The following is a 24428-nucleotide window of genomic DNA, read 5'->3' as shown; positions in this document are numbered from 1 at the left end:
GAAACTTTCAGAGCTACCGGTATCAATCAGAGCCTCAGCCATATGCCCGTTAATTCGTACGTTGATGATAACTTTGGATAGATTCCCCGGTGAAGCTGCTGTTACTTTCTTCTGTGAGCAGAGAGCCGCAGAAGTGGGTTTATTTCTTCTAAGAGTTGATTTGCATACCCTGGCATAATGCCCTTTCTTGTCACAGTTAATGCATGTGGCAATCCTGGCAGGGCATTTGTTACTGGGGTGTCTTTTATACCCACAAAAGAAACATTTACCAACCGAAGTAGTTGCTGAGGAGTTTGACAAGGTCTGGGTATCCGATTCCTCGGGTTTATCTCCATCCTCATTGTCGGAGGTGTCCCGGGGGGTTCTTCGAGTTTCCGCCATAGCAGCGTTCATTAGCAACACCGGTGTCCCATATGACTCAGATTGCTGCTGAGCCGTATCCATAGCTCGGGCCTGGTCAGCTACCATTTCAAGAGTGGGTTGTGCTTTTTCCAGTAAGCGTTGCCGAATGGGGGCTGACCGGAGCCCCTGGATGAACGCCTCTCGGGTCGCTTCATCTCGATGTTCCTCGGCGGTTACAGCCCGGAAACTGCAGTCTTTTCCCAACTGCCTCAGCGCTTGCAGGAACTGATCGATTGTCTCCCCGGCTGCTTGCCTGCGTGTGTTGAGAATATGTCGTATGTATACCTCGTTCTTGCGCTTCACGTAGAGCGCCCGCAGCACGTCGATCGCTGCGTCGTAGGTGTCACACTCCGAGAAGAGCCTGAATACGCTGGGCGAGACATGGTTTACCTGTGCGGCCAATTTGTCAGCTCCCTCTTCAATGATGGTCAGATAGTGTGAGAAGGAACGGAACCAATGCGACCACTTCATTTCCGAGTCAGTAGCGTTGGAGTCCGCATCGAACCTCTCCGGCTTGTAGATCTTGTCCATAGTCGGTTGAGGTAGCCGAAGGAATCAAGTGAAATAAATTGTAGTGAATGAGAGGAAAAAACCTTCTGGGTGTAGGCTTTATTTCACTTGATTGAAGCCGATTCTACAGACACATAAAGGAATACATGTGCAGCAAGGAATACATGTGCAGCAAGGAATACATGTGCAGCAAGGAGTACATGTGCAGCAAGGAGTACACGTGCAGTCGATCACCGCAAAATAAATCAGCAATTAGCCAGCATCAGCAAGGAGTCCGGTATACCCTCAATTCTCACCATTCAACGAGCACCAAGTGAACCACCGCCGTAAATGACAATGCCCCAGGGACAATCCCACCGACCGTGCGGCATCACGGTTTTATCTGTCCGCGCGAAACGTGATCGCGCGTCACATCCTTTAATCCATCACACACACTGCCTTTTATTAGTATAGAATATATACAGTAATCCCCCCGCTATATCGCGGTTCACCTATCGCGCCCCCGCTTCATCGCGGTTTTTCCCTTGGAACCTAACTTTTTTTCTGCGGATTCCCCCGGTATATCGCGGTAATGATATATAAAATATAAATTATTTAAGCAATAAATTATAACGCGTGGTGCTCGACCAGTCACACAACGCACGAGACAAAGTTTCGCTTGTGAACTTCGAATATTTTCTACGTTTTTTCTCCAAGCCCCACGATGCCACCCAAACGCCCTGCACCTTCTGAGGCTTCTGGCAAGGAACCGAAGCACCAGAGGAAGGTTTATATTCACTCGATATAAAAAACCCAATCGTGTTTGCACACCACCCAGCGTTTAATATTCACTCGATATAAAAAACCCAATCGTGTTTGCACACCACCCAGCGTTTAATAATCACTCGATATAAATAAAACCCAATCGTGTTTACACACCACCCAGCGTTTAATAATCACTCGATTTAAATAAATCCCAATCGTGTTTCCACACCACCTAGCATTTAATAATCACTCGATATAAATAAAACCCAATCGTGTTTATACACCGCCCAGCATTTAATATTCACTCGATATAAATCAAACCCAATCGTGTTTACACACCACCCAGCGTTTAATAATCACTCGATATAAATAAAACCCAATCGTGTTTATACACCGCCCAGCATTTAATATTCACTCGATATAAATCAAACCCAATCGTGTTTATACACCACCCAGCGTTTAATATTCACTCGATATAAATCAAACCCAATCGTGTTTACACACCACCCAGCGTTTAATAATCACTCGATTTAAATAAATCCCAATCGTGTTTCCACACCACCTAGCATTTAATAATCACTCGATATAAATCAAACCCAATCGTGTTTACACACCGCCCAGCGTTTAATAATCACTCGATATAAATCAAACCCAATCGTGTTTACACACCACCCAGCGTTTAATAATCACTCGATATAAATAAAACCCAATCGTGTTTATACACCGCCCAGCATTTAATATTCACTCGATATAAATCAAACCCAATCGTGTTTATACACCACCCAGCGTTTAATATTCACTCGATATAAATCAAACCCAATCGTGTTTACACACCACCCAGCGTTTAATAATCACTCGATTTAAATAAATCCCAATCGTGTTTCCACACCACCTAGCATTTAATAATCACTCGATATAAATCAAACCCAATCGTGTTTACACACCGCCCAGCGTTTAATAATCACTCGATATAAATAAAACCCAATCGTGTTTACACACCACCCAGCGTTTAATAATCACTCGATTTAAATAAATCCCAATCGTGTTTCCACACCACCTAGCATTTAATAATCACTCGATATAAATAAAACCCAATCGTGTTTATACACCGCCCAGCATTTAATATTCACTCGATATAAATCAAACCCAATCGTGTTTACACACCACCCAGCGTTTAATAATCACTCGATATAAATAAAACCCAATCGTGTTTATACACCGCCCAGCATTTAATATTCACTCGATATAAATCAAACCCAATCGTGTTTATACACCACCCAGCGTTTAATATTCACTCGATATAAATCAAACCCAATCGTGTTTACACACCACCCAGCGTTTAATAATCACTCGATTTAAATAAATCCCAATCGTGTTTCCACACCACCTAGCATTTAATAATCACTCGATATAAATCAAACCCAATCGTGTTTACACACCGCCCAGCGTTTAATAATCACTCGATATAAATAAAACCCAATCGCGTTTCCACACCGCCCAGCATTAAATAATCACTCGATATAAATCAAACCGAATCGTGTTTATACACCGCCTTTATAAAAAAAATAGGCATTTTTTTGGAAGGCTTCCATTTATCGCGGATTTTCACTTCTCGCGGAGGGGGGGGGGTTTGAAACGTAACCCCCGCGATAAACGGGGGATGACTGTGTATATATATATATATATATATATATATATATATATATATATATATATATATATATATATATATATATATATATATATTTCTTCTATTCTAGTTGTCGTTTTCCGAATCCAATTCTGGCTCCGAACACATACCCCGACTCCGTAATGCGTGATCCACGATAACATATCAGGCCCAACACATTTTTGAAATATCATGTTATATATCATTTTTGGCCCTATCTCTCAATGGTGAAGAATCACTTTAAAAATTCTCAACAAAGCCACGAATCAGATCTTCACCAAAATCAAATCAATTAGTCCTTGTCACACACCCAACCTGTCTATCAAGTTTCAACTCGTCATGGTTCGCAACTTCACCAAAATTAAATCAATTTGTCATGGTCAAAGGGCGGAGGAGGATTTGTCATGGTCAATTTGTCAAAGGGCGGAGGAGCTCCTTGTGAGCCAACGGCCATCCATATCTAGTGCCCAACTGTGTCTGCGGACGTCCTCCTGCAGTTGGGTTACTTCTTATTAGGAGGTTGGTGGCAGGATTTGCACTCCGGCCACCGTAAAACGCTTCATTCCGCAAAACGCAAAAACGCAAAAAAATCTGAAAACCCACTCCGTGGGAGTACCTCCTGTGCAGCTCACCGGATGATGGGATTGGGGCAAAGCCTTCGGGACCCCCAATCTTTGATAGGAGGGAAACCACGGGGTAACATCCCTGGGTCAGATTGCAGGAGAGTGTGTCGGAGTGGTGCTGAGGTGTCGTCCACCAGACGGCGGTCTCCTTGGGTTAACCTGAGGCGGTCCCTTCGGGTGGGTGCCTGGAATGTCCTATCCCTAAGAGAGGATGATCACCTGTCTCTGTTATCATCTGAGCTCAAGCGTTTGGACATCGGGATTGCAGCTCTCTCTGAGGTTCGGAGACCGGATTGCGGCGAGATAATGGTGGGTGGTTACACCTACTATTGGTCTGGTCGCTCTGATGGTTACCATACCCAAGGAGTTGCTGTAGCTGTGTCCAATAAGCTGACCCCAATGATAATTGAGGTAACACCGGTCAACGAGCGTATTATGAGATTAAGGATTCGCCACTCCTGAGGTGTCATTTCCCTGGTCTCTGTTTATGCTCCGACTGAGGCGAGTGATCTCACCGTGAAGGATGCATTCTACGCCACACTCGAGTCTGTGGTTGATCAGTGCCCCAGACGAGATACACTTCTAGTCTTGGGGGATTTCAATGCATCGACTGGAACTGATAGGGATGGTTATGAGGTGTGTGTTGGTCCCCATGGGTCAGGAACTATGAACCAGAATAGCACTAAGTTCCTTGACTTTGCAAGAAGTCATGGACTTAGGGTGGCTGGTTCATGGTTTCAGCGCCCGCAAGCTCATCGCTGGACTTGGTATTCCAACGCTGGCGGTGTGGCAAAGGAGATTGACCATGTCCTCATTGACGGTCGTTGGAGGATGATCCAGAACTGCAGGGTCTACCGGAGTGCTCAGTTCCTCAATACTGACCACAGGCTTGTTGTAGCAACTCTAAAGCTGCACCTTAAATCCTGGAGAATGGTACCATCCCAGCCTAGGCTGGATGTTGCCAAGCTCAGGGATGAGAGAGTAGCTGAGGAGTTTGCGAACAGGCTGAGTGGACACTTGGGGGTCTGGGTGCTTTGGGGGTCCTGAAGAGTTGTGGAGCGCCTTCAAGACCACCGTCCTTGATGTTGCCGGTGGATGCCTTGGAGTTCACCGCAGGGCAAAGAAGAATTTTGTCTCTCAAGGGACACTGGATACCATTGACCAGAGTCGCAGGGCCAGGCTGAATGGCAGAGCTGAGCTGTTCAGGGAGCTGAGGCGTAAAACTGTACGTGCACTGAGGGTGGACAAGGAGGCCTATGTGCGAGGAATCTGTGAGGGGTAGAGCATCACCTGTGGACAGGTGATTCTCGTCCCGCTTACAGGGGAATTCGCGCATTACGTTCATCCAAGCCCATCCCTCGGAGCACTGCAGTTCGAGCAGAGAGTGGTAGGCTCTTGACAGAGGAGTCTGAAGTGAAGGCCCGCTGGGCCGGTTACTTTGAGCGGTTGTACCAGGCTGATCCCCCAGCTGTCGAGTTGGACGTCAAGGGTGTTACAATCCCTGTTGCTGACCCTCGAATCAACTGTGGTCCACCATCGCTTGTGGAAACACGAGCTGCGGTGAACCAGTTGAAACGGGGCAAAGCTCCAGGGATCTGTGGCATCCATGCTGAACTTCTCAAGGCTGGTGGAAATGCTGCACTCGTGTCGTTGCATGCAGTTTTGTGCTCTGCCTGGAACACAGGCATCATCCCAACTGACTGGAAGAGGGGCCTTGTTGTCCCTCTCTGGAAAGGGAAGGGTGATCGCCAAGACTGCAACAACTACCGAGGGGTGACGCTGCTCTCAGTGCCGGGCAAGGTCTTTGCTCGGATAATTCTTGATAGGGTTCGCCACCATCTGCTTGAGCACCAGCGTCCAGAGCAGTCAGGCTTTACGCCAAAGAGGTCAACGATTGACCGTATCCTTGCTCTTCGTGTCCTCACCGAACGCAGACGAGAGTTTCGGCAGGGGCTGCTTGCAGCCTATGTTGATCTCTGTAAAGCGTTCGATTCAGTGAATCGGGATGTCCTCTGGAGGATTCTTGGTCTTCGTGGGGTGCCACCGAAACTGATCGATCTGATGTCTGAACTCTACTCTGGTACTGAGAGTGCTGTGAAGTGTGGTGGTACCGCCTGACTTATTTCCAGTTGTTACTGGAGTTCGTCAGGGATGTGTACTTGCCCCCACACTTTTCAGCACTTGTATGAACTGGATTTTTGGGAGGATGTCGGAGAGATCAAGTTGCGGTGCATCGTTTGGCAATGTCAAGATCTCGGACCTTGATTTTGCAGATGATGCAGTCATCTTTGCGGAGACTTTAGACATCCTCTTGGGGGCCCTCGAGGTGCTGAATGAGGAGTCGGAGCCGTTGGGATTACGGATTTCTTGGGTCAAAACAAAGATCCAGGCTTTCGGTGACATCTTGGATGCTGCTGTCCTGTCTGTGTCTGTTTGTGGTGAGGATGTTGAGGTCGTGGATAGATTCACTTACCTTGGCAGTGATATTCATGTCTCCGCAGGTTGTGAGCCGGAGGTCAATAGACGTCTGGGTCGGGCCTGGGGAGTCATGGATTCACTGGATCATGGGGTGTGGCGCTGCCGGTACCTGTGCGGGAGGACGAAAGTACGAGTCTTCAGGTCCTTGGTTCTTCCAGTCTTGCTCTATGGGTGCGAGACTTGGACTTTGACCAAGGATCTGAGACGGAGACTTAATTCCTTTGGTACCAGGTCTCTTCGGAGAATCCTTGGCTATCGCTGGTCGGATTTTGTGTCCAACGAGCGGTTGCTGAGAGAGACTCGGATGAGATTTGTTACCTGCATAGTCCGTGAGCGTCAGCTGCGGCTGTATGGACATGTGGCTCGTTTTCCTGACGCTGATCCTGCTCACCAGATTCTCTCAGTGAGGGAGTCTCATGAGTGGAGGAGGCCAGTGGGCCGACCACGTGCCTCATGGTTGCAGCAGGTTGACCATCATCTCAAGGAGATGGGGATGGGCCTGGCATCTGCCTGGGGGATGGCCAGACGGAGGCCCCTGGAGTACCGGCGGAAAGTGGACGCAGCGACGCGCTGTTCTGGCACATGCTCCCATACCTGACCTGTCATGGTGCAACAACCAACGTGACAACCAACTTTCGTCCAAAACCGGCCACAACTTTTTGAGGTATCGTGATATATATCAGTTTGGGCATCATCTCAATGGTGAAGAATCACTTCAAAAATTTGAGTAGTCGTTTGCGGATCCAGATCTTCATCAAAATCGAATCGGTTCATCCTTGTCACACATCCAACCTTCCCACCAAATTTAATCCGGATCCATCCACAACATTTTGAGATATCCTGCACACAATCAGACAAACAAACAGACAAGCCAGGAGGTGTCGATGGGTCGCCGACCATGAAAACTATAAGATATAGAGCAAAATGGATGTCATATAGCGGATAGGGAATCACCTTAAGATTATGCATATCAAATCTCATCCAGTTCCATCTATTGATAACTACTCGGTATCCATTTGAATGAAAAGTACTGAAAATGCAGTTTAAAATCGGAAATCCCCAAAGTTCGAGGGGGTGCTGTGGGTGAACAAAGATCGAAATCGAAAATCCGGCTCGATCGTTTGTGCACAATGTAGTCCAGACGATTAGTGTGAATTTTCATGACCATCCGACCATAACCCTAGGAGGAGTAGCATTTGGCGCGAAGGCACCTCCAGCTCTCGCATATTATCGATTTTTGCACTAATTGACCTTTGACCCCTGACCTAAGCGACATTAATCAATATGTCCTGAGGCAAAGTTGTAGTACTCATTGAGTACCATGAACCTGCAAAGTTTCATTCGTATCGAAGCACTCACCTGGTCGCTAGGGGGCCTTCAATTTTCACCAATTTTCACGCATACCCCATTTGTAGGGGGCGCTGAGGGTAAAGTATTCCATATATCACAAAAACCGAAATATATTTGATAGAGCATCACCTGTAGATCATTCGTGCCAAATTTCATAACCCTACGTGGGATAATGGCTTTCGGAATTGATTTCGCGTGAACGGTACCGATTTTTAAGGTTTTTCGGTTGTTGCTAGGGAACCAAAGCATCCCTAGCAACCATCACAATTTCCAAAGCACTTGGTCATAAGATGTACCTACCACCCGAGTTTGGTCAAAATCCACCCACGTTTACTACCAATGATGCTGATGACAAACGATCAAACATCCAAACAAACAGACAGAATTACTGACAATAAAGGTCACCTATTTCGGCGACCAAACAGAGGGGTGAAAACATAACCTCCTTCACCTTCAGTGGCGGAGGAAAAAATTATACCTTTGGTTAATGAAAGTTTGTTCAACCGTTTTATTGGATTGCTTAATTAAAACACTTGGTGAGTGCTCTTCAAGCTTCAATAGCGATACCGTAGTTCTATCAAAATACCGTAGTCAGGAAGGCAAAATAAATGAGATGACTACAATGAGTGAAAAATGTTTTCGTTGTTACAAAGCAATGAATCACCACATCATCGCAGGATAGCCGAGAGGTACACATGCTCGCTCTAAGCTGTCTAGCCTGGGTTTGAATCCCTCCTAGGTATAAACTGTCATCCTGGTTTTTTCACAGGCAAGCTGATTCATCAATGTGTGTGCCATATCTCTGATAGACGTTAAACTGTGCATCACATCTACAGGAATCTCCACCTCCTCTCTCCTCCCCCCCCCATCTTCTCTCTCTCTCCCTCCCTTCTCCCTCCGCTCTCCATCTCTCACCCCAATCCTATCATTCAATCATGTACTACCCCTCTCCCTCTTCTCCTCAAGTCCCACTACCAAACACAGGTCGAGAACCTCTCTCCTTACGCTTACCTCTTCCCACACCCTATACCCCCTCTTCTCTCTCTCTCCCCCATTCTCCTCGTTCCCAACCCCTCCTGGAGTGTATAGCGTCATTTTGTGAGGTGTCCCTTCCCCCTTTTCTTGCTCCTCCCCCCTTCCTCGCACCTCCTAGCTTCCCCCTTCATCACCCCTCTGAACTCCCCCAACCCACCACCCTTGCTCCTTATTCTTCTCCCCCTCCCCTCCTCTCTCCCTCCCCTTCCTCCTATCTCCCACCCCTCCCAATTTTCTCCCTCCCCTGACTCCTCTCTTCCTCTCCCTCCCTCAACGCTGCCTCTTCTCTCTCCCTCCTTCTTCTCTTCCTCCCTCCCTCTTCTTTTCCTCCCTCCTCAATATTCCCACCAGCAAAGCAGAGTTGTGCAGCAAAGCAGCAAAGCAGATTCATGGGCCTTCTGAAAATTTAATTACTTCACTGTATTGTATTCATGGGCCTTCTGAAAATTTAATTACTTCACTGTATTGTTTTCATGTGCCTTCTGAAAATTTAATTACTTCACTGTATTGTATTCATGGGCCTTCTGAAAATTTAATTACTTCACTGTATTGTTTTCATGTGCCTTCTGAAAATTTAAATACTTCACTGTATTGTATTTATGGGCCTTCTGAAAATTTAATTACTTCACTGTATTGTTTTCATGGGCCTTCGGAAAATTTAATCACTTCACTGTATTGTATTCATGGGCCTTCTGAAAATTTAATTACTTCACTGTATTGTATTTATGGGCCTTCTGAAAATTTAATTACTACACTGTATTGTAGTCATGGGCCTTCTGAAAATTTAATTACTTCACTGTATTGTTTTCATGGGCCTTCTGAAAAGTTAAGTACATCACTGTATTGTATTCATGGGCCTTCTGAAAATTTAATTACTTCACTGTATTGTATTCATGGGCCTTCTGAAAATTTAATTACTTCACTGTATTGTATTCATGGGCCTTCTGAAAATTTAATTACTTCACAGTATTGTATTTATGGGCCTTCTGAAAATTTAATTACTTCACTGTATTGTATTCATGGGCCTTCTGAAAAGTTAAGTACATCACTGTATTGTATTCATGGGCCTTCTGAAAATTTAATTACTTCACTGTATTGTATTCATGGGCCTTCTGAAAACTTAATTACTTCACTGTATTGTATTCATGGGCCTTCTGAAAAGTTAAGTACATCACTGTATTGTATTCATGGGCCTTCTGAAAATTTAATTACTTCACTGTATTGTTTTCATGGGCCTTCGGAAAATTTAATTACTTCACTGTATTGTATTCATGGGCCTTCGGAAAATTTAATTACTTCACTGTATTGTATTCATGGGCCTTCTGAAAATTTAATTACTTCACTGTATTGTATTCATGGGCCTTCTGAAAATTTAATTACTTCACTGTATTGTATTCATGGGCCTTCGGAAAATTTAATTACTTCACTGTATTGTATTCATGGGCCTTCTGAAAATTTAATTACTTCACTGTATTGTATTCATGGGCCTTCTGAAAATTTAATTACTACACTGTATTGTAGTCATAGGCCTTCTGAAAATTTAATTACTTCACTGTATTGTTTTCATGGGCCTTCTGAAAAGTTAAGTACATCACTGTATTGTATTCATGGGCCTTCTGAAAATTTAATTACTTCACTGTATTGTTTTCATGGGCCTTCGGAAAATTTAATTACTTCACTGTATTGTATTCATGGGCCTTCTGAAAATTTAATTACTTCACTGTATTGTTTTCATGGGCCTTCTGAAAAGTTAAGTACATCACTGTATTGTATTCATGGGCCTTCTGAAAATTTAATTACTTCACTGTATTGTTTTCATGGGCCTTCGGAAAATTTAATTACTTCACTGTATTGTATTCATGGGCCTTCGGAAAATTTAATTACTTCACTGTATTGTATTCATGGGCCTTCTGAAAATTTAATTACTTCACTGTATTGTATTCATGGGCCTTCTGAAAATTTAATTACTTCACTGTATTGTATTTATGGGCCTTCGGAAAATTTAATTACTACACTGTATTGTATTCATGGGCCTTCTGAAAATTTAATTACTTCACTGTATTGTATTTATGGGCCTTCGGAAAATTTAATTACGACACTGTATTGTATTCATGGGCCTTCTGAAAATTTAATTACTTCACTGTATTGTATTCATGGGCCTTCTGAAAATTTAATTACTTCACTGTATTGTATTCATGGGCCTTCTGAAATGTTAAGTACATCACTGTATTGTATTCATGGGCCTTCTGAAAATTTAATTACTTCACTGTATTGTATTCATGGGCCTTCTGAAAATTTAATTACTTCACTGTATTGTATTCATGGGCCTTCTGAAAATTTAATTACTTCACTGTATTGTATTCATGGGCCTTCTGAAAAGTTAAGTACATCACTGTATTGTATTCATGGGCCTTCTGAAAATTTAATTACTTCACTGTATTGTTTTCATGGGCCTTCGGAAAATTTAATTACTTCACTGTATTGTATTCATGGGCCTTCTGAAAATTTAATTACTTCACTGTATTGTATTTATGGGCCTTCGGAAAATTTAATTACTACACTGTATTGTATTCTGGGGCCTTCTGAAAATTTAATTACTTCACTGTATTGTATTTATGGGCCTTCGGAAAATTTAATTACGACACTGTATTGTATTCATGGGCCTTCTGAAAATTTAATTACTTCACTGTATTGTATTTATGGGCCTTCTGAAAAGTTAATTACTACACTGTATTGTATTCAAGGGCCTTCTGAAAATTTAATTACTTCACTGTATTGTATTCATGGGCCTTCTGAAAAGTTAAGTACATCACTGTATTGTATTCATGGGCCTTCGGAAAATTTAATTACTTCACTGTATTGTTTTCATGGGCCTTCGGAAAATTTAATTACTTCACTGTATTGTATTCATGGGCCTTCTGAAAATTTAATTACTTCACTGTATTGTTTTCATGGGCCTTTGGAAAATTTAATTACTACACTGTATTGTATTCATGGGCCTTCTGAAAATTTAATTACATCACTGTATTGTATTCATGGGCCTTCTGAAAAGTTAAGTACATCACTGTATTGTATTCATGGGCCTTCGGAAAATTTAATTACTTCACTGTATTGTTTTCATGGGCCTTCGGAAAATTTAATTACTTCACTGTATTGTATTCATGGGCCTTCTGAAAATTTAATGACTTCACTGTATTGTATTCATGGGCCTTCTGAAAATTTAATTACTTCACTGTATTGTATTTATGGGCCTTCTGAAAATTTAATTACTTCACTGTTTTGTTTGCATGGGCCTTCTGAAAATTTAATTACTTCACTGTATTGTTTGCATGAGCCTTCTGAAAATTTAATTACTTCACTGTATTGTATTCATGGGCCTTCTGAAAATTTAATTACTTCACTGTATTGTATTTATGGGCCTTCGGAAAATTTAATTACTACACTGTATTGTATTCATGGGCCTTCTGAAAATTTAATTACTTCACTGTATTGTTTTCATGGGCCTTCGGAAAATTTAATTACTTTACTGTATTGTATTCATGGGCCTTCGGAAAATTTAATTACTTCACTGTATTGTATTCATGGGCCTTCTGAAAATTTAATTACTTCACTGTATTGTATTCATGGGCCTTCTGAAAATTTAATTACTTCACTGTATTGTATTTATGGGCCTTTGGAAAATTTAATTACTGCACTGTATTGTATTCATGGGCCTTCTGAAAATTTAATTACTTCACTGTATTGTATTTATGGGCCTTCGGAAAATTTAATTACGACACTGTATTGTATTCATGGGCCTTCTGAAAATTTAATTACTTCACTGTATTGTATTTATGGGCCTTCTGAAAAGTTAATTACTACACTGTATTGTATTCATGGGCCTTCTGAAAATTTAATTACTTCACTGTATTGTATTCATGGGCCTTCTGAAAAGTTAAGTACATCACTGTATTGTATTCATGGGCCTTCGGAAAATTTAATTACTTCACTGTATTGTTTTCATGGGCCTTCGGAAAATTTAATTACTTCACTGTATTGTATTCATGGGCCTTCTGAAAATGTAATGACTTCACTGTATTGTATTCATGGGCCTTCTGAAAATTTAATTACTTCACTGTATTGTATTTATGGGCCTTCTGAAAATTTAATTACTTTACTGTATTGTATTCATGGGCCTTCGGAAAATTTAATTACTTCACTGTATTGTATTCATGGGCCTTCTGAAAATTTAATTACTTCACTGTATTGTATTCATGGGCCTTCTGAAGAGTTAAGTACATCACTGTATTGTATTCATGGGCCTTCGGAAAATTTAATTACTTCACTGTATTGTTTTCATGGGCCTTCGGAAAATTTAATTACTTCACTGTATTGTATTCATGGGCCTTCTGAAAATTTAATTACTTCACTGTATTGTATTCATGGGCCTTCTGAAAATTTAATTACTTCACTGTATTGTATTCATGGGCCTTCTGAAAAGTTAAGTACATCACTGTATTGTATTCATGGGCCTTCTGAAAATTTAATTACTTCACTGTATTGTTTTCATGGGCCTTCGGAAAATTTAATTACTTCACTGTATTGTATTCATGGGCCTTCGGAAAATTTAATTACTTCACTGTATTGTATTCATGGGCCTTCTGAAAATTTAATTACTTCACTGTATTGTATTTATGGGCCTTCGGAAAATTTAATTACTACACTGTATTGTATTCATGGGCCTTCTGAAAATTTAATTACTTCACTGTATTGTATTTATGGGCCTTCGGAAAATTTAATTACGACACTATTGTATTCATGGGCCTTCTGAAAATTTAATTACTTCACTGTATTGTATTTATGGGCCTTCTGAAAAGTTAATTACTACACTGTATTGTATTCATGGGCCTTCTGAAAATTTAATGACTTCACTGTATTGTATTCATGGGCCTTCTGAAAAGTTAAGTACATCACTGTATTGTATTCATGGGCCTTCGGAAAATTTAATTACTTCACTGTATTGTTTGCATGGGCCTTCTGAAAATTTAATTACTACACTGTATTGTAGTCATAGGCCTTCTGAAAATTTAATTACTTCACTGTATTGTATTCATGGGCCTTCTGAAAATTTAATTACTTCACTGTATTGTATTTATGGGCCTTCGGAAAATTTAATTACTACACTGTATTGTATTCATGGGCCTTCTGAAAATTTAATTACTTCACTGTATTGTTTTCATGGGCCTTCGGAAAATTTAATTACTTTACTGTATTGTATTCATGGGCCTTCGGAAAATTTAATTACTTCACTGTATTGTATTCATGGGCCTTCTGAAAATTTAATTACTTCACTGTATTGTATTCATGGGCCTTCTGAAAATTTAATTACTTCACTGTATTGTATTTATGGGCCTTTGGAAAATTTAATTACTACACTGTATTGTATTCATGGGCCTTCTGAAAATTTAATTACTTCACTGTATTATATTTATGGGCCTTCGGAAAATTTAATTACGACACTGTATTGTATTCATGGGCCTTCTGAAAATTTAATTACTTCACTGTATTGTATTTATGGGCCTTCTGAAAAGTTAATTACTACACTGTATTGTATTCATGGGCCTTCTGAAAATTTAATTACTTCACTGTATTGTATTCATGGGCCTTCTGAAAAGTTAAGTACATCACTGTATTGTATTCATGGGCCTTCTGAAAATTTAATGACTTCACTGTATTGTATTCATGGGCCTTCTGAAAATTTAATGACTTCACTGTATTGTATTTATGGGCCTTCTGAAAATTTAATTACTTCACTGTATTGTATTCATGGGCCTTCTGAAAATTTAATTACTTCACTGTATTGTATTTATGGGCCTTCTGAAAATTTAATTACTTCACTGTATTGTATTCATGGGCCTTCTGAAAATTTAATGACTTAACTGTATTGTATTTATGGGCCTTCTGAAAATTTAATTACTTCACTGTATTGTATTCATGGGCCTTCTGAAAATTTAATTACTTCACTGTATTGTATTTTTGGGCCTTCTGAAAATTTAATGACTTCACTGTATTGTATTCATGGGCCTTCTGAAAATATAATTACTTCACTGTATTGTATTCATGGGCCTTCTGAAAATTTAATTACTTCACTGTATTGTATTCATGGGCCTTCTGAAAAGTTAAGTACATCACTGTATTGTATTCATGGGCCTTCTGAAAATTTAATTACTTCACTGTATTGTTTTCATGGGCCTTCGGAAAATTTAATTACTTCACTGTATTGTATTCATGGGCCTTCGTAAAATTTAATTACTTCACTGTATTGTATTCATGGGCCTTCTGAAAATTTAATTACTTCACTGTATTGTATTCATGGGCCTTCTGAAAATTTAATTACTTCACTGTATTGTATTTATGGGCCTTCGGAAAATTTAATTACTTCACTGTATTGTATTTATGGGCCTTCTGAAAAGTTAATTACTTCACTGTATTGTATTCATGGGCCTTCTGAAAAGTTAAGTACATCACTGTATTGTATTCATGGGCCTTCTGAAAATTTAATTACTTCACTGTATTGTATTTATGGGCCTTCTGAAAAGTTAATTACTACACTGTATTGTATTCATGGGCCTTCTGAAAATTTAATTACTTCATGTATTGTATTCATGGGCCTTCTGAAAAGTTAAGTACATCACTGTATTGTATTCATGGGCCTTCGGAAAATTTAATTACTTCACTGTATTGTTTTCATGGGCCTTCGGAAAATTTAATTACTTCACTGTATTGTATTCATGGGCCTTCTGAATATTTAATTACTTCACTGTATTGTTTTCATGGGCCTTCGGAAAATTTAATTACTTCACTGTATTGTATTCATGGGCCTTCGTAAAATTTAATTACTTCACTGTATTGTATTCATGGGCCTTCTGAAAATTTAATTACTTCACTGTATTGTATTCATGGGCCTTCTGAAAATTTAATTACTTCACTGTATTGTATTTATGGGCCTTCGGAAAATTTAATTACTTCACTGTATTGTATTCATGGGCCATCTGAAAATTTAATTACTTCACTGTATTGTATTTATGGGCCTTCGGAAAATTTAATTACGACACTGTATTGTATTCATGGGCCTTCTGAAAATTTAATTACTTCACTGTATTGTATTTATGGGCCTTCTGAAAAGTTAATTACTACACTGTATTGTATTCATGGGCCTTCTGAAAATTTAATTACTTCATGTATTGTATTCATGGGCCTTCTGAAAAGTTAAGTACATCACTGTATTGTATTCATGGGCCTTCGGAAAATTTAATTACTTCACTGTATTGTTTTCATGGGCCTTCGGAAAATTTAATTACTTCACTGTATTGTATTCATGGGCCTTCTGAAAATTTAATTACTTCACTGTGTTGTATTCATGGGCCTTCTGAAAATTTAATTACTTCACTGTATTGTATTCATGGGCCTTCTGAAAATTTAATTACTTCACTGTATTGTATTTATGGGCCTTCGGAAAATTTAATTACTTCACTGTATTGTATTTATGGGCCTTCTGAAAAGTTAATTACTACACTGTATTGTATTCATGGGCCTTCTGAAAATTTAATTACTTCACTGTATTGTATTCATGGGCCTTCTGAAAAGTTAAGTACATCACTGTATTGTATGCATGGGCCTTCGGAAAATTTAATTACTTCACTGTATTGTTTTCATGGGCCTTCGGAAAATTTAATTACTTCACTGTATTGTATTCTTGGGCCTTCGGAAAATTTAATTACTTCACTGTATTGTATTCATGGGCCTTCTGAAAATTTAATTACTTCACTGTATTGTATTCATGGGCCTTCTGAAAATTTAATTACTTCACTGTATTGTATTTATGGGCCTTCGGAAAATTTAATTACTTCACTGTATTGTATTCTTGGGCCTTCGGAAAATTTAATTACTTCACTGTATTGTATTCATGGGCCTTCTGAAAATTTAATTACTTCACTGTATTGTATTCATGGGCCTTCTGAAAATTTAATTACTTCACTGTATTGTATTTATGGGCCTTCGGAAAATTTAATTACTTCACTGTATTGTATTTATGGGCCTTCTGAAAATTTAATTACTTCACTATATTGTATTCATGGGCCTTCTGAAAATTTAATTACTTCACTGTATTGTATTTATGGGCCTTCGGAAAATTTAATTACTACACTGTATTGTATTCATGGGCCTTCTGAAAATTTAATTACTTCACTGTATTGTATTTAAGGGCCTTCTGAAAATTTAATTACTTCACTGTATTGTTTTCATAGGCCTTCGGAAAATTTAATCACTTCACTGTATTGTAGTCATGGGCCTTCTGAAAATTTAATTACTTCACTGTATTGTATTTATGGGACTTCTGAAAATTTAATTACTTCATTGTATTGTATTCATGGGCCTTCTGAAAATTTAATTACTTCACTGTATTGTATTTATGGGCCTTCGGAAAATTTAATTACTACACTGTATTGTATTCATGGGCCTTCTGAAAATTTAATTACTTCACTGTATTGTATTTATGGGCCTTCTGAAAATTTAATTACTTCACTGTATTGTTTTCATGGGCCTTCTGAAAATTTAATTACTACACTGTATTGTATTCATGGGCCTTCTGAAAATTTAATTACTTCACTGTATTGTATTTATGGGCCTTCTGAAAATTTAATTACTTCACTGTATTGTTTTCATGGGCCTTCGGAAAATTTAATTACTTCACTGTATTGTATTTATGGGCCTTCTGAAAAGTTAATTACTTCACTGTATTGTATTCATGGGCCTTCTGAAAAGTTAAGTACATCACTGTATTGTATTCATGGGCCTTCTGAAAATTTAATTACTTCACTGTATTGTATTTATGGGCCTTCTGAAAAGTTAATTACTACACTGTATTGTATTCATGGGCCTTCTGAAAATTTAATTACTTCATGTATTGTATTCATGGGCCTTCTGAAAAGTTAAGTACATCACTGTATTGTATTCATGGGCCTTCGGAAAATTTAATTACTTCACTGTATTGTTTTCATGGGCCTTCGGAAAATTTAATTACTTCACTGTATTGTATTCATGGGCCTTCTGAAAATTTAATTACTTCACTGTATTGTATTCATGGGCCTTCTGAAAATTTAATTACTTCACTGTATTGTATTCATGGGCCTTCTGAAAATTTAATTACTTCACTGTATTGTATTTATGGGCCTTCGGAAAATTTAATTACTTCACTGTATTGTATTCTTGGGCCTTCGGAAAATTTAATTACTTCACTGTATTGTATTCATGGGCCTTCTGAAAATTTAATTACTTCACTGTATTGTATTCATGGGCCTTCGGAAAATTTAATTACTTCACTGTATTGTATTTATGGGCCTTCTGAAAATTTAATTACTTCACTATATTGTATTCATGGGCCTTCTGAAAATTTAATTACTTCACTGTATTGTATTCATGAGCCTTCTGAAAATTTAATTACTTCACTGTATTGTATTAATGGGCCTTCTGAAAATTTAATAACTTCACTGTATTGTATTCATGAGCCTTCTGAAAATTTAATTACTTCACTGTATTGTTTTCATGGGCCTTCTGAAAAGTTAAGTACATCACTGTATTGTATTCATGGGCCTTCTGAAAATTTAATTACTTCACTGTGTTGTATTCATGGGCCTTCTGAAAATTTAATTACTTCACTGTATTGTATTCATGGGCCTTCTGAAAAGTTAATTACTTCACTGTATTGTATTCATGGGCCTTCTGAAAAGTTAAGTACATCACTGTATTGTATTCATGGGCCTTCTGAAAATTTAATTACTTCACTGTATTGCATTCATTGGCCTTCTGAAAATTTAATTACTTCACTGTATTGTATTCATGGGCTTTCTGAAAATTTAATTACTTCACTGTATTGTTTTCATGGGCCTTTGGAAAATTTAATTACTTCACTGTATTGTATTCATGGGCCTTCGGAAAATTTAATTACTTCACTGTATTGTATTCATGGGCCTTCTGAAAATTTAATTACTTCACTGTATTGTATTCATGGGCCTTCTGAAAATTTAATTACTTCACTGTATTGTATTTATGGGCCTTCTGAAAATTTAATTACTTCACTGTCTTGTTTTCATGGGCCTTCTGAAAAGTTAAATACATCACTGTATTGTATTCATGGGACTTCTGAAAATTTAATTACTTCACTGTATTGTATTCATGGGCCTTCTGAAAATTTAAATACTTCACTGTATTGTATTCATGGACCTTCTGAAAAGTTAAGTACATCACTGTATTGTTTTCATGGGCCTTCTGAAAATTTAATTACTTCACTGTATTGTATTCATGGGTCTTCTGAAAAGTTAATTACTTCACTGTATTGTTTTCATGGGCCTTCGGAAAATTTAATTACATCACTGTATTGTATTCATGGGCCTTCTGAAAATGTAATTACTTCACTGTATTGTATTCATGGGACTTCTGAAAATTTTATCATTTCACTGTATTGTATTCATGGGCCTTCTGAAAATTTAATTACTTCACTGTATTGTATTCATGGGCCTTCTGAAAAATTAATCATTTCACTGTATTGTATTCATTGGCCTTCTGAAAAGTTAAGTACATCACTGTATTGTATTCATGGGCCTTCTGAAAATTTAATCATTTCACTGTATTGTATTCATGGGCCTTCTGAAAATTTAATCTCCTCCATTAGATAGTTATTGGGCAGCAAAAACATCACCACGGAATTGACGTCATGCAATCACTGGAAGTTCCATGACACCTGATTTTCCGTTACCTTTTTGAAAATTCTCACCGCTGATGTTTTCTCTGTGGTTGAAGATGTGTTTTTGTTTTCATCAATTCCAAGCTGTAGTGCCTCTTTGCTGAATTTTTAATGTCCTGCATTTTTATTATTTCCAATTTGCTTACTTCAGGTACAGTACTGTAATCTGCTTGAAATTTTACTTACAAACATGATGTATGTTTTCTGTGTATAGTAATCACCCGTTTCTCGTGGGGGTTGCGTTCCCAACCTCCCTGCGCAAAGTGAAAATCCACGATGAATGGACGCCTCCCCCAAAAAATCGACTTGTCTGGTCTGGTCGGTTTGGCAGTGATTGGATTTGAGGTGCCGGAGATCGACTGGTCTGTTCTGGTCGGTTTGGCAGTGAATCGTTTTGAGGTGCCGGAGATCGACTCGTCTGGTCTGGTAGGTTTTGAGCTGCTGGGTCCGAGTAGTGCTCGTCCAACGGCGGCAAGCCTTTTTCCTTCCCGAAGCATATATCAAGCATCTTAACCTTCTCCTGGAGCGTCCCAGAACCTTCCTCTGGCGCTTCGGTTCCTTGCCAGAAGCCTCAGAAGGTGCAGGGCGTTTGGGTGGCATCGTGGGGCTTGGAGAAAAAACGTAGAAAATATTCGAAGTTCACAAGCGAAACTTTGTCTCGTGCGTTGTGTGACTGGTCGAGCACCACGCGTTATAATTTATTGCTTAAATAATTTATATTTTATATATTATTACCGAGATGTACCGGGGGAATCCGCAGAAAAAATTAGTTACGTTCCAAGGGAAAACCCGCGATGAAGCGGGGGCGCGATAGGTGAACCGCGATGAAGCGGGGGTTGACTGTATTTAATTTTTAAAAGTATTCATCTCGGTTGGGGGTGCCAAATATTCTAGGTACGCCCCTGTATAGATATAGTTTATTTTAAAAACCCATATTATTCCAACGTCCAAAATATACGTCATGTAAACAGGACATCCGCTTGACGTCCCCACCCCGCAGCTCAGCGTGCTCCGAGGTGCAGCACACCTTCAAAACAGACAACATCGGACTCGGATTAAAGAGTTCAATGACGAGCACACCGTTCAATACGTCATGTCGAATACGACGGAAGGATTCCTTTTGCTCGTGGTCTTCCTACACAGTACACTACTGGTCATGTACACAACGTGCCAGTGGATTAGATCTGCATGAATTGGGGAAATGGATGTTTGTGTTAGTTAAGACAAACGATCAGCTCCAGTGGAAGGTCTGTCACATATCGTATTGATATGGATACAAATTGTTTGTTTCCACTTTAGGAGTCGACATTTCCCCCCACCCCCCCCCCCAACTGCATCATGCGTGGACTTGTCCAGGAGAGTGTGAGTGGGGGTGCGGGGTAGAAGGTGCCATGTTGGGCATGGTTAACCCCCCTCCCAAAAAAACTGCATTATGCGTTGACTTGTCCAGCGGAGCGCGGATGGGGGCGCGGGGTAGAAGGCGCCATGTTGGGCATGGTTCCCCCCCACCCCCCAACTGCATCATGCGTGGACTTGTCCAGGAGAGTGTAGTGTCCGAGGAGCAGTCAGACAGACACAAGAGCAAGTCTCAACTCTGCTTTATTGCCTGAGCGGATGCACAGTACGAAAACCCCCAGCGGGCAAGTCATGATATAAAACCCAACCACGTGACTACCAGCATCCCAAAGCACCCAGCCCCCCTGACAGCACTCAACCCCCATTCAGCACACTTCCTCCCCTTCTAAAATGACAAAAATCAACATTCAAAATCCTCCAAGTACCGCGGCCGTCTTCTGATCCGCCCCCGGTGGACAGCGCCGCCAGACGGCCCAGGCGCAGATACCTCCTGGCTAGGTCGAGGTGACACCCTCGCCGGACTCGCCCCATCTGCAACATCAGGTGCCCCCGGCCGACAAGCTTGCTCGTCTCCCTCAAGCAGGACTGAATCAGGTAAACACCCCGAGTCCGCTAGCACCGTGGGCGCCGGCACGTCTGGCCTTGGCGATGCAACGTCTGGCCCTGGCAACATCAGAAGTGGGGGCTCCATGTCGCTTGGCACGGGGGGGGGGGTGACGCGGAACAGCGATCATGCATCTGGCCCACGTGCCGCTTCCACACCTTTCCATCATCAGTCTAAACCAGGCAATTTGCCGGTCCGAGTATTACAGCAACCACGGCCGGCACCCATTTGGAATTGTGGTAATAATCACGCACTGTTACCCGCTGTCCCACATCAAAACCGCGCACCAGCGTCGGGCATGACACCGCCCCAGCCACCGACCTCCCAGGTCGCAGCAAATCCAGTCTAGACCTCAATGCACGTCCATACAGATGAATGGCAGGGGTATCACCGGTGGCTGGATGGATAGAATTTCTATATTGCAGCAAGAATACATCAATCATTGTCTGTGTAGATGCACACTCCCCTCTACGCAAGGCGCGCTTCAACATTTTAACAAATGATTCCGCTTGCCCGTTCCTGGCAGGATGATACGGCGCGGACCTCAGATGCCAAATACCGTTTCGACGCACAAAATCATCAAACACACCCGCAACGAACTGTGGACCGTTATCAGAGACCAGAATCTCGGGTATTCCCTTGTTAGCAAAGATCGTCCGCAGCTTCTATACCGGAATGTCTGCCGATGTATGCTGCATGACCACAACCTCCGGCCATTTGGAGATCACAATCAAAAACATTATACCCTTAGCAGGACCAGCAAAATCCACATGGACTCTCTGCCAGGCTCTGTCTGGGATCGGTCATAGCCCCGACGCCCGACGCGGATTGTCGGCATTTGCCTGACAAGTAGCGCAATGCTTAATCATTTGTTCAATGTCTTTATCTAACCCCGGCCACCACAACAGGCTGCGAGCAAGACTCTTGGTCTTTACAACGCCAAGGTGACTGACATGCAGCTTTGCCAAACACCGCTGCCTGAACTTTGGTGGGATCACCGTTCTCATTCCCCACATAATGCACCGTTGGGCCAACGACAGCCCTGAGGCATGAGACGCAAACGGCTGAAATGCCGGTGTCGAAGGCAGATCGCTCCAATTCCCCGTAGAAATCGCCTGAACGACACAGGCGAGTACTGGATCATGAGCCGATTCCACCGCGACCTGCTTGGCCGTGACCGGCCCGCTCTGGACCTGGCTGAGTGCAAACGCATCAACCCGGTCGGCTGACTCAGACGATGTTGGACCCTCCGTGCAAGGCAAGCGCGAGAGACCGTCGCAATTAGCATGCTTCCCGGTGCTCCGGAACTGGATATCGTAGCTGTCGGCAGCAAGGAACAGACACCACCGCTGTAATCGGGCAGCCGCTGCCACCGGCACCCCGCGCTCGGATTTCAGGATGAATTGGAGCGGCTTGTGATCCATCTGCAAGGTGAAATGCCATCCCAGCAGGTATTGATCAAACTTCCGCACCCCCCCCCCCCCAGACGAGGCTGAGAGCCTCGCGCTCGATCTGGGCATATTCCCGCTCTGCCGCGGACAGGGTCCGGGATGCAAAACAAACAGGTCGCTCAGAGCCATCGTCCATCCTGTGGGAGAGCACCGCCCCGATGCCGTATGCGGAGCTGTCGCATGCCAATAAGAGCGGACGTGCAGGCTCGTAGTGAACAAAGACCGTATCCTCCGTTAGCAGTTGCTTGACGCGGTCGAACACCGCCTGGTGTTCAGGCCTCCACGCCCAGCGCTCGTCCTTCCTGAGCAACCGCGTTAATGGCGCCAGCTGTGAGCTGAGCTCGCGCATGAATCTTTGGTAATACTGCGCCATACCAATGAATGAGCTCAGCTGCGTCTTGTCGCGGGGTGGGGGCATGTGCTGAATCGCCTCCACCTTCCGAGGGCCTTTCAACAGCCACTCCGGCGTGATGATGTGCCCGAGGTATTCCAACCGCTGCTTGAAGAACGTGCACTTGTCCCTGTTCAAGCGCAGGCCGCATGCTTCTAGTTTCGTCAGCACTTGGGCAATGTTCGCAAGGTGCTCCTCCGCCGTCTTCCCCGCAATGAGTACGACCTCCACACCCCCAACATGCCTGCGCGTTCAGCTCGCCGCCCGACCGGCCGCGTTGCCACGTCTGGCCACGGTCCGCACCGAAGGTCGCTCGTGCTGCCGATGGCGCACGGGACATCGCGTGGACTCCCAGGTCACCTGGCATGGTCTGACCGGCGATGGCTCGTACATCCCTGAGGGTCCGTTCGACAGCCGCCGCGGTTTCTACCGCCGTGCTGAACGTAATGTCCTCGCACTTCTGCCGTAGTATCGCCGAAACCGTTTTCGAGTCTTGCAATGCAGAAATAAAACGATCTTTGAGCCTGGCCGGACGTTCACCCGCTGTGAACTTGCAGGCGACAGCCAGATGTTTCACCCGCGCAACGAAATCCGCGACTCGCTGCCCCGGGCTCCTCGCCAGGTGATCGAACTCGGACCGCGCCAGCTGTGATGATTTTTCCGGCGCCGTGTGCGCTTTCATCTTCTGCACAATGCAGGCCCGTAGCCAGGGCTCAGTATTAAGGGGGCATATGAACTGGTTGGGCGAGGGGGGCACAATTATTATATTTAATATTTTTCATATCCCGGTATACTGTTGTATTCATGCAGCATTGACACATCTATACTGAGGTTGCCGTCGCATACTAACCAAATTGATCTCAGCTAGATTTAATATGTTCCGATGTTTTTGGCCTAAAATTATTCGAATGCAGGAGAACCGCAACAAACTGGCGCATTCACAATGCAAATATTCAATGATTAGACAATTGGCACCAATTCAGGTGCACTTATACAAGGTGTTGTGAAGAATTGGCATTAGAAAATTAATATACC

This window comes from Eptatretus burgeri, chromosome 1 (assembly GCF_056783735.1).
Source record: "Eptatretus burgeri isolate ZD-2024b chromosome 1, Ebu_testis_v1, whole genome shotgun sequence".
Classification (NCBI taxonomy): Eukaryota; Metazoa; Chordata; class Myxini; order Myxiniformes; family Myxinidae; genus Eptatretus; species Eptatretus burgeri.
Note: the sequence above shows the minus strand (reverse complement) of the source record.